Source organism: Hypanus sabinus, chromosome 16 (genome assembly GCF_030144855.1).
Source record: "Hypanus sabinus isolate sHypSab1 chromosome 16, sHypSab1.hap1, whole genome shotgun sequence".
Taxonomy (NCBI): Eukaryota; Metazoa; Chordata; class Chondrichthyes; order Myliobatiformes; family Dasyatidae; genus Hypanus; species Hypanus sabinus.
The window spans coordinates 30,916,305-30,937,147 of record NC_082721.1 but is presented as its reverse complement, the minus strand read 5'-3'; the positions used below and the strand labels follow the sequence as shown (position 1 = coordinate 30,937,147).

General features: G+C 41.9%; 1 protein-coding gene across 5 annotated transcripts in view; it reads left to right on the top strand.

Moving 5' to 3' along the window:
- The window catches only part of cers4a (ceramide synthase 4a), an 85,628-nt gene that overhangs the window by 14,833 nt on the left and 49,952 nt on the right, over positions 1-20,843 (top strand). Inside the window, exon 1 of one of the 5 annotated variants that reach the window (XM_059991504.1) lies at positions 5,799-5,818. The exons of 3 other annotated variants lie outside the window; for them this stretch is intronic. The gene's annotated coding sequence lies outside the window, so the exon portion shown is untranslated. Of the gene's footprint in view, positions 1-5,798; positions 5,819-11,536; positions 11,662-20,843 lie in introns of those variants that run through there. One more of the 5 variants, XM_059991502.1, reaches the window with a different exon arrangement.

Sequence of the window (20,843 nt, the reverse complement as noted above, 5' to 3'; positions counted from 1 at the left end):
CATCTGCAGATTTCCTCGTGTTTGCGAGTGAACTGAGCGGCTGATTTTATAACTGGCATAACCAGGTGGCTGTAAGGATCTCTGATATCAACATAGTAGGAGACAACATGTAACAGGGAGATTAGGAAAACAGGTTTACCAGAAAACTAGTATTACTGAATGAGCAACATTCAGTCATTTCACTGTATTTTAGAGTTTGTTCCTCTTTTATTTGGTTGCCTTTACAACACTGGCCTTTGGATATCACTGCTAGAAACTGCTATTACCCATGCAGCTGGAAAAGAACCAGAAATCTTGTGATAAGAGTAATTGGCCTACTTGAGGTCAATAATATTTAAAATTGGCATTGATAATGTTGTTAATGTGCTTCATCTGATAAGATTAAGATGCTCTGTAGAGGCTGGATTTGAGATTTCTGTTGCAATGGAAGGACAAGGGTCTTTTTGCATTAGTAGAATTTGTGTTACTGGCACATTCAGCAGTTATTGCCCTTCCTTATTGCACTAGAACAAGTGGCGGTGAGTAGCCACTCTAAACAGCTTTAGATAAAAGCACCCCAGAGTTTCATAGCAAAGGCAGCAAGTCCAAATCACAGTGAGAAACTTGAAGATGGTGGTGCTCGTCTGCACCTACTTCTTGTAATCTCAGGCTCATTGGGAGCTTTTGCTGATTATTGTTTGTTTCTTTGCTTCAACGTACCTGTTCTCCCTTATACACTGAAGGCATGGTGCACAGGATTAGGTTGGAGTAATGCATACAAATCAAGCAGCCATGTTTCTTGGATGATGAGCAGCACACACAAAATGCTGGAGGTACTCAACAAGACAGACAGCATCGATGTAGGGGAATGAACCATCAATGTTACGGACTGAGATCCTTCAGGTCTCGATAGAAAGAGGGCAGAAGCCAGAATAAAAAGTTGGGGGAGGGGAAGGAGTACAAACAGGCAAGGGGGTAGTTGGGTGGGTGGGGACAAAGTAGGAAACTGAGTGGGAATAGGTGGAAGAGGTAAAGGGCTGAAGACGAAGGAGTCTAAAAGGAGAGGACAGTGGCTGCTGGTGCCTATGGAGCAAAATCCCAACAAGAGGTTTGGGCATGATCTTTCAAGAATCACTTGATTCTGGCATGGTCCTGGAGGACTGGAAAACTGCAAGAATCACACCTCTCTTTAAGAAGGGAGGAAGACAAAAGATAGGAAATTATAGGCTAGTTAGCCTAACCTCAGTGGTTGGGAAAGTGTTGGAGTCCATTATTAAAGACGAAGTTTTGAGGTACTTGGAGAGTAATGATAAAATAAGTCAAAGTCAACATGGTTTCTGTGAAAGGAAATCTTGTTTGACAAATTTGTTGGAATTCTTTGAGGAAGTAACAAGCAGACTGGACAAAGGAGAGGCAATGGATGTCATTTAATTAGATTTTCAGAAGGCATTTGATAAGGTGTCTCACATGAGGCTGTTTAACGAGATAAAATCCTATGGTGTTACAGGAAATGTACTGGCTTGGATCTAGGAATGGCTGACAGGCAGGAGGCAGCAAGTCGGAATAAAGGGGGCTTTTTCTGATTGGCTGTCGTAAGACATAGCTGCAGAATTAGGCCAAAGTATTGTAGTCTAAGAGAAACATCAAGGTAAAGTGTTTTGGGAGTTGGTGAGCTGGAGGGGGGCAAGACTAATAGAGGAAACAATAAATATGATGTAAGATTTCACAAGAAAGACCTGGGTAGGAAGAGTGATGATGTTCTGCAAAGGAAGTTCAGGACTTGGGTGCTAAGTTAAAGGGCAGGATTTCCAGGGTTGTGATTGCAGAGATTGCCAGCTGTGGCATGTGCTGGTGAGGCCAGAAATAGGAAGATAATACAGTTTAACATGTGGCTAAGGAGTTGATGTAGGAAAGACAGCCTATGACCATAAGACATCGGAGCAGAATTAGGCAATTCAGCCCGAGTTTGCTCTGCCATTTCATCATGGCTGATTCCAGATCACATTCAACCCCATACACTTGCTCTTTCACAATATCCCTTGATGCCCCAACCAATCAGGAATCTATCAACTTTCGCTTTAAATATGCCCACGGACTTGGCCTCCACTGCAGTCTGTGGCAGAGCATTCCACAGATTCACCATTCTTTGGCTAAAAAAAATCCTCCTTACTTCTGCTGTAAAAGGTCACCCCTCAATTTTGAGGCTGTGCCTTCTAATTCTGTATACACCCACCAGAAGGAACATCCTCTCCACATCCAACTTATCTAATCCTTTCAACATGCAGTAGGCTGCAATGAGATCCCCACACATTCTTCTAAATTCCTGTGAGTATAGGCCCAAAGCTGCCAAACACTCCTCATATGTTAACCCCATTCATTCCTGACATCATCCTTGTGAACCTCCTCTGGACTCTCTCCAATGACAACACATTCTTTCTGAGATAAGGGGCCCAAAACTGACAATACTCCAAGTAGAGCCTGACTAGTGTTTTATAAAGCTGCAGCATTATCTCCTTGTTTTTATATTCTATTCCCCTTAAAATAAATGGCAACAATGCATTTGCTTTCTTTATCGCAGACTCAACCTGTAAATTAACCTTCTGGGAGTCTTGCACAAAGATTCCTAAGTCCCTTCGCATCTCTGATGTTTGAATTTTCTCCCCACTTAGATAATAGTCTGCACTAATGTTCCTTTTACCAAAATGCATTATCATATATTTCCCAACACCGTATTCCATCTGCCATTTTTTTGCCCATTCTTCCAATTTGTCTAAGTCCTGCTGTAATCGCATTACTTCCTCAACACTACCTACCCCTCCACCTATCTTCATATCATCCACAAACTTTGCCGCAAAGCCATCAATTTCACTATCTAAATCATGTGAAAAGTAGCAGTCCCAATACTGTCTCCTGAGGAACACCACTAGTCACTAGCAGCCAACCTAGAAAAGGCCCCCTTTATTCCCACTCGGTGTCTCTTGCCTGACAGCTAGCAGCCTCATGTGAGGCATCTTATCAGATACCTTCTAAAAATCCATGTAAATGACATGCACTGTCTCTCCTTTGCCTTTACAGAAACCATGCTGACGTTGACTTTATCATTATACTTCCCAAGTATCCTGTAACCTTGTCCTTAATAATGGATTCCAACACTTTCCCAACCACTGAGGTTAGGCTAACTGGCCTACAATTTTCTATTTTTTGTCTACCTCCTTTCGTAACGAGTGGAGTGACATTTGCAATTTTCCAGTCCTCCGGGACCATGCCAGAATCAAATGATTCTTGGAAGCTCATGACAAGTGCATCCGTTATCTCTTCAGCAGTCTCTCTCAGGACTCTGGGATGTAGTCCAATCTGGCCCAGCTGACTTAGCCACCTTAAGACCTTCCAGTTTGCCTAGCATTTTTTTTCCTTCGTAATGACAATGGCACTCATTCCTGCTCCCTGACACTCACGGACCTCTGGCATACAGCTAGTGTCTTCCACATTAAAGACTGAATGATGCAAAGTACTTACTAAGTTCATCTGCCATTTCTTTGTTCCCCCAATACTACCTCACCAGCATAATTTTCCTGTGGTCCAATATCAACTCCCACCCCCCTTTTACTCTTTATATAACTGAAAAAACTTTTAGTATCTTGCTTTTTATTATTGGCTAGTTTGCCCTCATATTTCATCTTTTCCTTTCTTGTAGCTTTTTTAGTTGCCTTTTGTTGGATTTTAAAAGCTTCCCAATAATCCAGCTTCTCATCACTTCTGCTATCTTTATCTGCCCTTTCACAAACAAGAGAAAATCTGCAGGTGCTGGCAATCCAAGCAGCATGTACAAAACACTGGAGGAACTCAGCAGGTCAGGCAGCATCCATGGAAAAGAGTTCAGATGACATTTTGGGCTAAAATACTTCAACAGGACTTCAGCATCACTGCCTCCCAAGGGTTCCTTTATGTTAAGTTATGTTAACACAACACCCAATCTAAGATAGCATTTCCCTCGTAAGCTTGAGCACAAGCTGCTCTAAAAAGCCATATCATAGGCATTCAACAAATTCCCTTTCTTACGATCTGTCACTAACCTGATTTTCCCAATCCCCTTGCATATTGAAGTCTCTATATATGATCCTCATAATGGTATTTTTACCCTTGCAGTTTAACTCCACCCACAAAGATTCGACATTCTCTGACTCCATGTCACGTCGTTCTAAAGATGTAATTCCATCTTTTACCAACAGAGCCACACCACTGCCTATGCCTTCCTGCCTGTCCTTTTGATACGGAGTATATACTTTGATGTTAAACTTCCAACTATGATCTTCTTTCAGTCATGACTCAGTGATGCAGATTTTTGTTTCATTGGGTTCCCTTCCAGGGAAGGTGGGACCTGTACAGAGGAGACAGTTTGCACCTGAATTGCAAGGGGACTAATATCATAGTGGGAAGGTTTACCAGGGCTAACGGTGGGGTTTAAACTAGATTTGCAGGGAAATGGAAACAAGAGTGCCAGAATAGATAGTGGAAAGGTTGCGGAGACAAATGTTGGTAAGACCTCTGACAAAGTCAGGAATCAAACGATTCGAGATTCAAGTACATATATTACCAAAAAGTCTGTCCCGAGCCTTACAGGCTCAGCAGGCTGGTGCTTGATGCACCATCAATAACTCTCTCTGAGACGTAAAGGTGAGATATCGGCTTTTATTGACTGGAAGAAGGAACAAGCAGTGGTTGACCACCATACTACATCCTGGAGACTGAGAGGCCGGGCTCAGGCCTCAATCACCTTTATACCGGGGTCTGTGGGAGGAGCCACAGGAGCAGTCAGCAGGGGGCATGAACAGACAAGTATATGTAGTTCACCACAGTGCTTACACTGGATTCCATGGCGTGAAGCGACTCAGAGTACATGGGAATCTTAGGCAACAGTGATTACAATATGATCAAGTTTGCTTTGAAATTTGAGAAGGAAAAGCTAAATTCCAATGTGTCGGTATTTTAGTGGAATAAAGGAAATTACAATGGCATAAGAAGGGAACTGGCCAAAGTTGATTGGAAACGGACACTAGAAGAAGGACAGCAGAGCAACAATAGCTTGAGTTTCTGCAAAAAATGAGGGAAGTGCATGGCAGATATATTCCAAATAAGAAGAAATTTTTGAAAGGAAGAGTGACACTACCGTCTGTGGCTGACAAGTGAAGTCAGAGCCAAAGTAAAAGCAAAGGAGAGGGCATAAAAGGGAGCCAAAGCTAGTGGCAAGGTAGAGGATTGGGAAGTTTTTAAAAACTTGTAGAAGTTGTGGCAATCCTCAGTCAGGACAGACTGGAGAACTTGACTAGTGAGGTATTATGTGTGGCACTGTGAAATAAGAAAGGTATGCCCATGTTATAGGGCTTTATTACAGACCACCCAACAGTCAGAGGCATTTAGAGGAACAAAATTGTAGCGAAATTGCAGACTGTTGCCAGAAACATAAAGTTGTGATAAGTGATTTTAACTTTACACATGTTGACTGGAACTCCCATACTGTAAAAGGACTAGATGAGACAGAATTTGTCAAACGTGCTCATGAAAGTTTCTTTAATCAGCATGTAGAAATCCCAACAAAAGAGTGTGCAATATTTGATCTGCTATTAGGAAATGAGACAGGGCAGGTGACAGACGTTTGTGTAGGGGAACACTTTGCATCCAGTGACCACAATGCCATTAGTTTCAAAGTAAAATGGAAAAAAAGATAGGTCTGGTCAACGGGTTGAGATTCTAAATTGGAGAAAGGCCAATTTTGATGGTACCAGAAAGGATCTGGCAAGTGTGGATTGGGACAGGCTGTTTTCCGACAAAGGTGTACTTGGTAAGTGGGTGCTTATGCAGTATAAGAAATGCAAGAGACTAGTTAATAAAGAGTTCAGGAAGGCTAAAAAGAAGGATTGAAGTTACCCTAACAGTCAAGTTGAAGGAGAATCCTAGGGGCTTCTTCAGGTATGTTAAGAGCAAAAGGATTACTAGAGACAAAATTGGTCCTCTGGAAGATCAGAATAGTAATCTATTTATGGAGCCAAAAGAGAAGGGGGAGATCTTATTTTTTGCATCTGTATTTACTCAGGAAACAGACAGTCTATAGAAGTGAGGTAAAATAGTGTCAACTTCATGGACACTGTACAGATTACAGAGGAGGAGGTGTTTGCTGTCCTGAGGCAAATCAGAATGCATAAATCCCCAGGGCCTGACAAGGTCTTCCCTCAGATCCTACGGGAGGCAAGTGCAGAAATTTCCAGGGCCCTGTAAGAGATATTTAAATAATCCTTAGCAACAAGAGAGGTACCAGAGGATTGGAGGATAGCCAATGCAATTGTGCTGTTTAAGAAAGGCTCTAAACAGAAACCAGGACAATACAGGTCTGACATCAGTACTGGACTTAGGCCCTCTCTTCCCCCTCATTCCTGATGAAGGGTCTCAGCCCGAAACGTTGGCTACTCTTTCCTCATGGATGCTGCCTGACCTGCTGAGTTCTTCCAGTGTTGTGTACGTATTCTGGGAAAGTTATTGGAAGGTATTCTAAGAGATCAGATTTATGAGTATTTGGATAGGCATGGACTGGTTAAGGATAGTTAGCATGGCTTTGTGTGTGATAGGTCGTGTCTAACCAATCTTAGAGTTTTTCGAGGAAGTTACCAGGAAAGTGGTTGAAGGCAAGGCAGTGGATGTTGTCTACATGGACTTTAGTAAGGCATTTGACAAGGTCCCACATGGGAGGTTGGTCAAGAAAGTTCAGTCACTCGGCATTCAAGATGAGGTAAATTGGATTAGACATTGGCTTTGTGGGAGAAGCCAGAGAGTGGTAGATGGTTGCATCTGACTGGAGGCCTGTGACTTGTGGATTGCTGCTGGGATTGTTGCTGGGTCTGTTGTTGTTTAACTTCTACTTTAATGATGATGGCGTGGTTATCTGGATCAACAAATTTCTGGATGACATCAAGATTGGGGGTGTAGTAAACAGCGAGGAAGGCTATCATGGCTTGCAGAGGGATCTAAATCAGCTGGAATAATGGACTGAAAATAGCAGATGGAATTTAATTCAGACAAATACGAAGTGTTGCACTTCGGTTGGACCAACCAGGGTAGGCCATACACAGTGAATGGGCATTGAGGAGTGTGGTAGAACTGTGAATACAGGTCCATACTTCATTGATAGTGGTATCACAGGTAGATAAGGTCCTAAAGAAAGCTTTTGACACATTGGCCTTCATAAATCGAAGTATTGAGTCCAGGATATGTGATGTTATATTGAAGTTGTTTAAGATGGTGAGGCCTAATTTGGAGTATTGTGTGTAGTTTTGGTCACATATCTACAGGAAAAATGTGAATAAGGTTGAAAGGGTACAGAAAAAATTTACAAGGATGTTGCTGGGTCTGGAGGACCTGAGTTATAAAGAAAGGAATACGCTAGGACTTTATTCCTCAGAATGTAGAAAATTGAGAGATTTGTATACAAAATTATGAGGGGTGTAGATAGTGTAAATGCAAGCAGGCTCTCCCACTGAGCTTGGGTGGGACAACAACCAGAGGTCATGGGTTAAGGGTAAAAGATGAAAAGTTTAAAGGGAACATAAGGGGAAACTTCTTCCCTCAGAGGGTTGAGAGTGTGTGGAATGAACTGCCAGCTCAAGTGGTTCACACAAGCTTGATTTCAACATTTAAGCTAAGTTTGAATAGGTACATGGAGGGCTTTGGTCCTTGTGCAGGTCGATGGTTGTAGATAGAATACATGGGTTCAGCATGGACTTGATGGGCCAAAGGGCCTGTTTCTGCGCTGTACTTTTCTATGACTCTAAGAATCTGACATGTCTGTCCATCACTTCCACTACTTCCGTGATGAGGCTGGGCTGGACTGGAACCAATGTCCTAGGGGGAGCGTCTGCTACTGCTGTTCAGGAGGCTTTAAACTAATGTGGCAGGGGGATGGAAACAAGTGCAGAGAGACAAAGGGGTGTAAAATGAGGATAGAAGCAAAAAGTAGTAAGGTGAAAAGTAAAAGTGGCAGGCAGGCAAATCCAGGGCTAAAAGCAAAAAGAGCCACTTTTCAACATAATTGTATAAGGGCTAAGAGTGTTGTAAAAACAAGCCTGAAGGCTTTGTGTGTCAATGCGAGGAGCGTTCGTAACAAGGTGGATGAATTGAATGTGCAGATAGTAATTAATGAATATGATATAGTTGGGATCACAGAGACATGGCTCCAGGGTGACCAAGGATGGGAGCTCAACATCCAGAGATATTCAATATTCAGGAGGGATAGACAGGAAAGAAAAGGAGGTGGGGTAGCATTGCTGGTTAGAGAGGAGATTAATGCAATAGAAAGGAAGGACATTAGCCTGGAGGACGTGGAATCGATATGGGTAGAGCTGTATAACATTAAGGGGCAGAAAACGCTGGTGGGAGTTGTGTACAGGCCACCTAACAGTAGTAGTGAGGTTGGGGATGGCATTAAACAAGAAATTAGAAATGCGTGCAATAAGGAACAGTAGTTATAATGGGTGACTTCAATCTACATATAGATTGGGTGTACCAAATTGGTAAGGGTGCTGAGGAAGAGGATTTCTTGGAATGTATGGGGATGGTTTTCTGAACCAACATGTCGAGGAACCAACTAGAGAGCAGGCCATTCTAGGTTGGGTATTGAGCAATGAGGAAGGGTTAGTTAGCAATCTTGTTGTGTGAGGCCCCTTGGGTAAGAGTGACCATAATATGGTGGAATTCTTCATTAAGATGGAGAGTGACATAGTTAATTCAGAAACAAAGGTTCTGAACTTAAAGAAGGGTAACTTTGAAGGTATGAGACGTGAATTAGCTAAGATAGACTGGCAAATGATTCTTAAAGGGTTGACGGTGGATATGCAGTGGCAAGCATTTAAACAACAATTGTTCATCCCAGTTTGGCAAAAGAATAAACCAGGGAAGGTAGTGCACCTGTGGCTGACAAGGGAAATTAGGGATAGTATCAAGTCCAAAGAAGAAACATATAAATTGGCAAAAAAAGAGTGGCACACCTGAGGACTGGGAGAAATTCAGAGTCCAGCAGAGGAGGACAAAGGGCTTAATTAGGAAAGGGAAAAAAGATTATGAGAGAAAGCTGGCAGGGAACATAAAAACTGACTGTAAAAGCTTTTATAGAAACGTGAAAAGAAAAAGATTGGTCAAGGCAAATGTAGGTCCTTTACAGTCAGAAACAGGTGAATTGATCATAGGGAACAAAGACATGGCAGACCAATTGAATAACTACTTTGGTTCTGTCTTCACTAAGGAGGACATAAATACTCTTCCGGAAATAGTAAGGGACCGAGGGTCCAGTGAGATGGAGGAACTGAGGGAAATACATGTTAGTAGGGAAGTGGTGTTAGGTAAATTGAAGGGATTAAAGGCAGATAAATCCCCAGGGCCAGATGGTCTGCATCTCAGAGTGCTTAAGGAAGTAGCTCAAGAAATAGTGGATGCATTAGTGATAATTTTTCAAAACTCCTTAGATTCTGGATTAGTTCCTGAGGATTGGAGGGTGGCTAATGTAACCCCACTTTTTAAAAAAGGAGGGAGAGAGAAACCGGGGAATTATAGACCGGTTAGTCTGACATCGATAGTGGGGGAAATGCTAGAGTCGGTTATCAAAGATGTGATAACAGCACTTTTGGAAAGAGGTGAAATCATCGGACAAAGTCAGCATGGATTTGTGAAAGGAAAATCATGTCTGACGAATCTTATAGAATTTTTTGAAGATGTAACTAGTAGAGTGTATAGGGGAGAGCCAGTGGATGTGGTATATTTAGATTTTCAAAAGGCTTTTGACAAGGTCCCACACAGGAGATTAGTGTGCAAACTTAAAGCACATGTTATTGGGGGTATGGTATTGATGTGGATAGAGAATTGGTTGGCAGACAGGAAGCAAAGAGTGGGAATAAACAGGACCTTTTCAGAATGGCAGGCAGTGACTAGTGGGGCTAGTGGGGTACCGCAAGGCTCAGTGCTGGGATCCCAGTTGTTTACAATATATATTAATGATTTAGACAAGGGAATTAAATGCAGCATCTCCAAGTTTGCGGATGACACGAAGCTGAGCGGCGGTGTTAGCTGTGAGGATGATGCTAAGAGGATGCAGGGTGACTTGGATAGGTTAGGTGAGTGGGCAAATTCATGGCAGATACAATTTAATGTGGATAAATGTGAGGTTATCCACTTTGGTTGCAAGAACAGGAAAAGAGATTATTATCTGAATGGTGGCCGATTAGGAAAAGGGGAGGTGCAACGAGACTTGGGTGTCATTGTACACTAGTCATTGAAGGTGGGCATGCAGGTACAGCAGGCGGTGAAAAAGACAAATGGTATGTTGGCATTCATAGCAAAAGGATTTGAGTACAGGAGCAGGGAGGTTCTACTGCAGTTGTACAAAGCCTTGGTGAGACCGTACCTAGAATATTGTGTGCAGTTTTGGTCCCCTAATCTGAGGAAAGACATTCTTACCATAGAGGGAGTACAAAGAAGGTTCACCAGATCGATTCCTGGGATGACAGGACTTTCATATGAAGAAAGACTGGATCGACTAGGCTTATACTCACTGGAATTTAGAAGATTGAGGGGGGATCTTATTGAAACATATAAAATTCTAAAGGGATTGGACAGGCTAGATGCAGGAAGATTGTTTCCAATGTTGGGGAAGTCCAGAACGAGGGGTCACAGTTTAAGGATAAAGGGGAAGCCTTTTAGGAATGAGATGAGGAAAAACTTCTTCACACAGAGAGTGGTGAATCTGTGGAATTCTCTGCCACAGGAAACAGTTGAGGCCGGTTCATTGGCTATATTTAAGAGGAAGTTAGATATGGCTCTTGTGGCTAAAGGGATCAGGGGGTATGGAGAGAAAGCAGGTACAGAGTTCTGAATTGGATGATCAGCCATGATCATACTGAATGGCGGTACAGGCTCGAAGGGCCGAATGGCCTACTCCTGCACCTATTCTCTATGTTTCTATGAGGCTGACTTTGGGTTAGAGGAGCAACACCTCATTCCGTTTGGATAACTTCAAACTTGATGGCATGAACATCAATTTCTCTAAGTTCTCCTTATTTCTCCCACCTCCCCCCTCTCTCTTTTTCAATTCCCCATGCCCTCTTACTCCTTCTTTTATCCAGCTCCTCACCTCCCTCTGGTTTTCCTCCTTCACTTTCTTCCATGGTCCACTGTCATCTCATAGTAGATCCCTTTTTCAGCCCTTTACCTCTTCCACCTATCCCTTCCCAACATCTTACTTCATTCCCCCTACCCTATCCACCCACCTTCCCCCTCACGTGGTCTCGCCTATCACTTATAAGCTTGTACTCTTTCCCCTTCCCTCACCTTATTCTGGCTTCAGCTCCCTTCCTTTTCAGTCCTGAAAATAAGTGAGCAGAATCTATCACTCTGGTGATAATTGAGAATGGGAGGGAAAATGATTGTTTTGGATTTATTATCTATTTTCTGGACAGGACCTCCCCAGAAGAAATTTCCTTACAGCTTTTCCCCACCTTATGAATGCCTGACTTGTGGACAACCTGTACACAAATGAACAAGCATTTGGGAGACCAATTGGATGGATTTACCAGCTGCTGTGTGTGGAAACTTACGTTGAGCTGCATTTCCAACTTGCAAATTGTCTGGGTTACAAAAAGTTTGCAGGTATGGGACGCTGCCATAAATTGGGAAGGGCCTGTATTGTGTTTGGTTTATTTAAGACTCTAAGCCTAACAAAATAAAATTTTAAATGAGAATAAGCCTGCAGCAGGCTGGATAGTGATGGCCAGACCATAAACAGCTGAACTCTACCAAAATAATAGGGGGCAAGTTACAAAGGCACAAAATACAAATGTGTTAAAAGTGTTTGTGACTAAGGAGTCACTTGTCATGATGCTGTTTACCTGGTGTGTGTGTGTTGTAGCATATTTAATCTTTTATTTTCATGTGTTTGTCAATTTAATCTTTTGTGATATGCTGCTGATTTCAGCACAATCAGTATATGTTCAGCTCACTAGTGTGGTGAAAGATATCAGTGGGTCTACAGCCCCTGGCTGAAAAATGCAGTATCATGAAGATTTGGGGCTGAGTGAAATCATCTTGGTTCTTTGGTTGGCCCTTTTCACAGTGAAAGATAGTGATTATTATTCTCTGGATTATTAGGGTGTTAGTTTTGAATTGTTATTTCAAGCATTATTAAACTGCATCTCACTTGTGTGTACTGTATTTTAACAAAGTTTTACAAAGCAGAAGGTGGCGATAAATGATGAACTTGCTATTTGAGAAACAATAATTATCCTGGTTCCTTGAATTGCTCTGGGAGTTCACTATTTACAATTGAAACTCAAATGGAACAGCAGGTCTCTACTGAACCTATGTGGACAATTCTGTGGGCAAAGGTGATGAGTACAAAGAATATTGATTTCCCTTAGAAACAAACAATTATGGAGATATTATTAAAATTTGTCATAAGAGTTCACATGGGACTACGTGACAGTACAAATGGGTATCCTGGTTGGTGGGGGGGGCGGGGGGGGGAGAGGATCATTTTAAGATTGATATATGGGCCTGGGAAAAATCTAAATGGAATTTAACAGGTGCCTTTTTACGGAGTCATCAGTAAAATTGTGGTGGGAAGTTAGAGAGGCTCGCCAACTTTTCAACTAAAAAATGATATTTATTAAAATGATAAAAGGGAAACATTTAAATAATCTACCTGCTTTAGCACCAGTTTATCATCTTAAAGTGCAGATGTCAGTGGGGCATAAGAAGGCCATAGAAAACAGCTCGTCCACTTAAAAGATGATGAGAGGATGGTTTTGGTAACTCATAACATTTTTAATGTGTTTTAAATTTCTAGCACTGTCTCCCAGCTTGATAGGCCAACATCCTGTCCTCACACTGGTGATCACTGCCTCTTAAAGTGAATGCAGAGTGTAGCAAAGCCTATCTGACCTGCATTTATCTAGTGTCTTTTTAAAAATAAATTCCATGAAGTGCGCTGCGTTAATCACCAAATCTGCAGGCCAAGGTGACATTTTGAAAGATGAGGAAGGAACTTGGTGAAAGGCATTTTCTGAGGAGAATCTTGATGAAAAGAGGATGTTCTTTTTTGAGGGGAATGGGAGAAACTCCTAAGCCTAGGATAAAGACTACTTTTAATGGGATGTGGACGTTGCCAGTTATGCCAGATATTGCCCATCCCTAGTTGCCCTTGAAAAGGTGGTGATGAGCTGCCTTCTTGAACCACTGTAGTCCCTGAGGTGTAGGTACACCCACAGTGCTGTTAGGGAGGGGATTCCATGATTTTGATCCAGCCACAATGAAGGAACAGCGATATGTTTCCAAATCAGGATAGTGAGTGATTTGAAGGGGTTGTGGTATCATCAGATATCTGCTGTTGTTCTTCTTCTAGGTGGTAGTGGTCGTGGGTCTGGAAGGTACTGCCTTAGGAACTTTGGTGTGTTGTTGCAGTGCATCTTGTAGATAGCACACACTGCTGCAAAGATTAAGTGATGAAAATTAGGAGAAAGCTCTGCTTCAGTTTTTGGTCTGAGCTTTCTTGTTTGGGTATGAGCAGCCTTCAAGGCTATAGTTTCAGCACCCCATAGCTGAAGAACGTGTATCAGACCTTGGCTTCTCTATGTGATACACATGGACGATGTTCTCACGTATGCCAGGTGGACTGGACTTGGCAGCGATGTCCCTTGTTTAAATCACCAGCTGGTACTGCTCCAGCAGTGACCAAGGGGCTGATCAAACTTTTAACTCAAGTACAATCTTTGGGGGAGGGTTTTGTTGTGGAGCAGTGGGTGGAAGTAATGGGACACTTGGGTATTGTCACTCAGCTACCCTTCGTAGAAAAACCTGTTGTATTTAAATTGTTCGGATATGGTTTAACAATGTCTTTTATTTAATTCTGGGATTAATTGGCTCCTGCAGCAGTGTCCTAGCAACTGTTGTGTGAATTTAAAAAGATGTCAGGAATAGCACCATGACAACTACTGTGTTGTGACATCAGCTTGTTGTGTCAACCCTGTGTATTAGACTTTCCTTGCTGGGGGTGGAAACAGGGTTTGACCTCTACGAAGTTGGTGATCAGTTCTGTCCTGAAACCCAGGGTAACATGCTTTCTAACCATTTCCTTGGTTTTGACAGAAATTTTGACAGAAAGAAGAACTAAGTACTGAACGACTCTCTCCAATATGCATTCAGTCCTGCATCCTTTCCATTAACACTCATTAAGGAACTTGTCATGTCTTGGAGAGTACACAATAGCAAACATTTTTGTGTTGTGTTCAGCTCAGCCAAATGGTCAACTGGAACTGCTCTGCTCTTTCCCAAGGTGGGAAGGATGGATTAATATCCTAATAGCTGTAACCCAATGAGGAATGAATGAATATTTTGCTTTCAGTAAATTGAGGATTAAGTTCCCAGTTATCCCCTTTAGGGAGAACAATACTTGGAAGCTGGCACAACCCACACAGAGTTTAACAGGAACTTCATGCAAACATTAATTTGCTGATTTTGTGAGGTGGTTTAATAACAACAATATAGATTGTTAGAAAATATTATAACCTCTGCTGTAATTGGGATAGATGTTGGAGAATCGCTAAAACACTTTACACCTCAGAAGTGATCTTTGTGGAATCTTTGACCTTTTTTTTGAAAATGGCTAGGAGATGCAACAGTCCAGGAATAAATATGGTCTTCATTATTTGATTTATTTGATTTGATTGCATAACTTTTCTCTTCACTTTAAGAGAATTATTAGTAGTCTCGAACTGTTAAGGACTCATTTTAAACTCATCATTAATCTCAGACACACCTAGCAACATAGTAAGCCAACAAAAGAAAATCCGCAGAACTTTCCTTTTTAAATCTAATGCAGCAACTCCCTCTCTGTCTCCAGCAACCTTCCCAATGTCACAGACCTCCGTTGATACCCCTGCCCTCCCCCTTACCCCATCCCTATCTAAGATTTTAGTCTGGTTCTCTTTCTCTCTCTTTTCCCCCCTTACTATAATCTCCCCCAGCCCTACCTTTCTTTCTCTTTTATTTCCCATAATTCTCCACCTTTCCCCTAGCCCGGGGGTCGGCAACCCGCGGCTCCGGAGCCACATGTGGCTCTTTTACGTCTGTGCTGCGGCTCCCTGTTGCTTTGGGAAATAATTGGTTGTGGCGACCCTTTTCCTGGCACATCCGAACCGACTCACAATTAGATAGCCTACGGGGGTTTGCGAGCACAGAGCTTTGGAGCCTCTGCGCCATGGGGGGCAGGTTGAGGGAGGCTTAAAAGTGAGGATGAAGATTTTGAATAATGTTTTTTCCTTCGACTGCAGTTACCAACTCCGTGTCATAATTTTAGCGCTGCGTGTAGCACACCGCTACATGGTCAGTATTTAATTAAAATGTATTTTATGTTAGTTTGTTAGTTTTTGAAATGTAATTCTAAATTTGAAGATTATGGTGTTCTTGTACAATCTAAATAAGACGTTGTGGTGACAAATTTCCAGACACATCCGAACCGGCTCACAATTAGCCAGCGTTCAGGCTAAAGGAGATAGCCTACGGGGGTTTGTGAGTACGTGTCTTTTGCAGCATCCGCGCCCATGGGGGGCGGGTTGAGGGAGGCTTAAAAGCAAGGCTGTTTCGTTCGAATAAAGCTATCTTTGACTGCAGTTTACTGACTGCGTGTAGCACACCGCTACAACGTGTTTTTATCGCTGGCTGTCCAGAGGGAAGGTGCTGAAACGCTTTGTCGCATGTCTGGAAGAAGTGAAAACTTTCCTGGGCAGCAAAGGGCCCACCTTTCCTGAGCTGGAACAGCCAGAGTGGCTGAAAAAGCTACACTTCATGGTAGACATGACAGCGCACCTGAACACGCTGAACACAGCTCTTCAGGGGTAAGGACGTACAGCCCTGCACATGTTGGAGGATGTTTTGGCATTCGAGCGCAAGTTGACGTTGCTTGCCAGAGATTTACAGAAAGGCATATTGTCTCACTTCCCCAATTTGAGAGAGTTCAAACAAGGTCACGACATGATAAATTCGGAGTATTTACATTCTGCAATCATCGCAATGCAAACATCGTTTGGGAAACGCTTCTGTGAGTTCAGAGAGGAAAAAAAACACATTATCCTTCCCGGTCACTCCCCTAAGCATCGATCCAACCCTACTGAATACGACTGCATTGTCAGGTGTGAGTCAACCTGAACAAGTATGATAAATATTTTAATTGCCTATTATTTTACGTTTATTCATATGTTTTCATTGTTCAGTGAAATAGTCCTTTCATTTTTCAGGTTGACAGCTGGCTGACGTTATTTTTGGTTTGCTGCTGGCGGCAAATTTAAGTTTGGCGTTTTTCATAAATACAAGAAGGACTCAAATAGACGTTGAGTATTTTACTTAAAAGTAACCTTCAACCCAACGTCTTTTTTTCGGAGTTCAAAATGTTTTTGTTGCATGCAGAAATGTAATTTCGTTTTCTCTGCAGGAGTTCATCAATTTCATAAATGCAACACATTATAGTTTGTTTATACATAGCATAAAGGCAAAACAAAACGTTGTATGCAGTGTTATTTCATTTTAAATGTCAAACGGGTTTTGCGGCTCCCAGTGTTCTTTTCTGTGGGAAACGGGTCCAAGTGGCTCTTTCAGTGGTAAAGGTTGCTGACCCCTGCCCTAGCCCATTTCCCTTCAGCCTATCACTTCCCAGCTCTCTTCTTCATCTCTCCCCCCTTGACCATCCCATGTTACTTCACTCCTAATGAAAGGTTTCGACCCGAAACGTTGTCACTACCTCTTCCCATAGATGCTGTCTGGCCTGCTGAGTTCTGCCAGCATTTTGTGTTTTTTTTAATTTCCAGCATCCGCAGATTCACTCGTGTTCCCGATGTCACTGCTGGTTTTGCTGTTAACTGTAAATTCCAAATGGTTCTATTGTACCACTAAGGTAAATATTGTGCTGATGTCCAGTTTCTGAGAGTTTGGCTGACACCTGGAGAGAATTAACTGAACGTTTCATTACCCTTTATTTGTGCAAAATCTGTGCCTGTAGACCTGAACTGTGTGTTTTCTTTAGCACCTCCATTTCAAAATAACATTCTTTTCAAGTTCTATCAAAGACTTGCCCAAAATGTCTCTCCTTTAGCTGTGATTACTTCATCTGACAGTACAAGCCCTTTAGCCCCCTCTTCCCCCTCGGCTTTCTGTCACTTGTGGTTCCTTGGAAGTTCTTGCTTTTAATCACGCCATTGTCTGCTGTCTTTGTTCTGGTCATGAGCTCTGAAATTCCCTCCCAGAATTTTTTTCTCTCTTCTTCCTCCGAATCTGCCTGACCTGACACCTTTCATATCATAAACACGTGAGTGTAAGGACCAGAGGCAGGAGTAAGTCATTCAGTCCCTTTGGCCTGCTTTACTTTTCAATATCATTGCCACAATCCTGCACTAACATGGTATCCTCTGACTCTCTTGCTAACTAAAAATTCTATTAATCTACCTCCATAGCCCTCCATAGATAGATTAAACCCTTGAATAAAATATTTTCTTCTTACTGTCCTTATTGGCTAGCTCTTATTTCAAGATTCTGATTCAAGATGTTTATGTACCTCCCTTGAGAAACACCTTAATATTGTAAATTTCAATAAGATAAATATTAAGTAAATAAGTGGTTGGTTAATTAGCTAAATATCACCAGGCAATAAATAGTTGGGGTCAAGCAGGTGGAGGGTCATTTTGAGAGGGGTTACTTTGAGAAGGACCGCCATTAGTTAAAGTGCTGCTGGTTTTTCTAAGTATATGTTCTAAGAAATACTGGGCTTCGGTGAGGAGGGCAAGCAAAAAGCTAAGTTCTTACTTTTTTGTTTTCTTTCCTTTCCCTCAAAACTGCTTAATCCTGGAAGGTGACCATGCTTCTCCTGTATAATGTTGTAAGTCAGGGAATGTGCCAGGGTCTCTGATGACCCTGTGTGCAGGAAGTGTGTCCAACTATAGGTCCTGACCCACATTTAGTGAGTTGGTCACACCACAGTTTTAAGAGCCTAGGGACAGAAAGGGGATGGGTGACCAACAGGCAGGAAGGTAGAGAAGAAGACCCCTGCGGTAATCTCCCTGGAAACAGATATACTGCTTAGGATGCTGTTGGGGTGGGGAGGGGGTATGGCTCATTTGGGGAAGGCAACAGTGTGCAGGATAATAGCACCTTGAGTGATTCTGCTGCACAGGAGGGCAGGAAAGAGAATGGCAGAGCAATCCTTGTAGGGGGACTCGATGGTAATGTGAACGGACCGGAGCTTCTGTGGCTGCAAACAGGACTCCCAGTTGCTGTGTTGCCTTCTGGGGGAAGGACCAGGTACTCCTTAGAGTGGATGCATGGTATTCTGGGCAGGTGGGGGCCAATAGCCAGGTGCTGTGGTCCATGTAGATGCCAACGGTATAGGAAAAATAGCGGGAGAAGGTCTCACAAGCTGAATCTAAAGAGCCTGGCAATAAATGACCTCAATTACTTACCTCAAGCTGAACTGATTCCACAACTTTCAAGGACTCTCAATTCATGTTCTCAGTATTATTTATTTATTACTATTTTGTATTTGCATGGTTTATCCTTTGCACATTTGTTGTCAGTTTTTGTGTAGTTTTTCATTGATTCTATTGCGCTACTGTGAATGCCTGCAAGAAAATAAACCTCAGTAGTACATGGTAACATGAACACACAGTTTTATAATACTGTAGATGTTTTGGTAGTGCTCTGTTTTGTTCTGTATTTCATTTAAATTAATAAAAATAAATACATTTAAATACATAAGCAGTTAAATGTTAGTTCACCTTTTTTAATACCTTTTTAACTATTTCCATGAAATTTCAGCTAATTGGGGTGGCTGCTTAATTAGGCCAAAATGTACAAATCCCAATGTGTCCCATTTAACCAGAATCCACCGTATAGGGTAACGTGGAATTGGTCAAGGCTTTGAACAACTATTTTGTGTTGGTCTTCATGGTGGAGTACACCTCTAATATGCCAAAGAAGGATGTTATGGATGCGATGGGAAGGTGTGGACCTCGATACAGTTGCTGTCACTGAAGAGGTAGTGATGGGGTGCATCCCAGCATACTGAAAGAAATAGCTGAAGTTATAGATATTGTAGACATGTGATAATTTTTACCAAAATTCTCTGGACTTTGTGCATGTTCCAGTGGATTAGAAGACAGTGAATGCCATGTCACTTTTTTTTAAGAAAAGATGTAAGGTGGGTAACTATAGGCCATTTAGCTTAATGTCTGTATTCAGGTAAATGCTGGAAGCTATCATTAAGGAAGAAATAGAGATAGCTGGATAGAAATCAGGCAGTCACAGCATGGATTTATGAAGTACAGATCCTGTTTGACAAATTTACTGGGGTTCTTTGAGGATATAATGAGAGCATGAATTGTAAACGGTTGGTTTGCAAATGCTCCAGGTCATCTAAAATGCAAATGGAATGCCAGCCCTTAGTGCTAGATGGATTGAACTTAAGAGCAGAAACGTTCTGCTACAACTATGCAGGGTACCAGTGAGGTTGCACCTGAAGCATTGCAGTTCTGGTACCCTTACTTGAGAAAGATCTATTGGTTCTGGAAGTGGTTCAGAGGAGGTTCACTAGGCTGATTCCCAAAATGAATGGGTTAGCCTATGAGGAGAGATTGAGTTGCCTGGGGTATCTTATAGAAGCATATGAAATTATGAAAGGGATAGACAAGATAGAGGCAGGAAAGTTGTTTACACTGATAAGTGAGACTAGAACTAGGGGACATAGTCTCAAGATCTGGAGGAATAGATTTAGGATGGAGACGAAGAGAAACTGCTTTTCCTAGAGAGTAGTGAATCTTGGGAATTCTCTGCCAGCGGAGCAGTATAAGTTACCTTGTTAAATATATTTGGAACAAAGTTAGATAGACTTCGAATAGCAGGGGAATTGAGCGTTATGGGGTAAAAGGCGGGTAGGTGGAGCAGAGTCTATGGCCTGTTCAGCAGTGATCTTATTGAATGGCAGATCAGACTTGACAGTCCAGAAGGCCTACTCCTGCTTCTATTTCTTATCTTCTTATCACCTGTGATTCTAAACTTTAACAAATAGAGTTTGCATTCCCCCAGTCATTCTAAAATCAATCTATTGAATCTTTTGCTGTGTTCCGTCTATTGCAAACAGGCAGCAAGATCTGGTCTTGCCAAACAGCATACAATTGGAACAAGCCTTATATTCTTGTCCTTGTATAGCAAAGATCAACATATCTGTTTTCATCTTATCTGCACTCTGAATTAGCATATTAACTTTTAAAGATTCATATGCAAGAACATCCAACAAGTTTGATCTACTGCCATTCAAAAAACCTCTAACTTCCAGTTATTTTTTTCTACATAATATTCTATCAGCCATTTTGTAGCATTCACTTGTTTGCCTGTATCACTGAGGCCTGTTTATCTTCCTTCGAACCCAAAATGGTACTTAGATTTTTATGATCAGCAAATCTGTGTATAAACACCTAAATTATTGCTTATAGATTTTGAACAGTTGAGGTCCCTGCAAATCCCTGCAAGATTCCACTGCTTAGTCTTTCAAACCAAAAATAAAAAAAAAAATCCGTTTTTGGTTAGCCAATCATCAATGTACCCAAAATCATCAAAGTGCACCCAAAACCATTTCCTATATATTTTAATAATCTATGTGGCCCTTCTTTGAATGCTTTTCTGAAAGTTAAAATACACAGTATAATGTAGTTCTTTTACCTATTCTACTTATTATAATCACTTTTTGAAAATTGGAAGAAATTTGTCAAGCATAATTTTCCCTTCATAAAACTGCA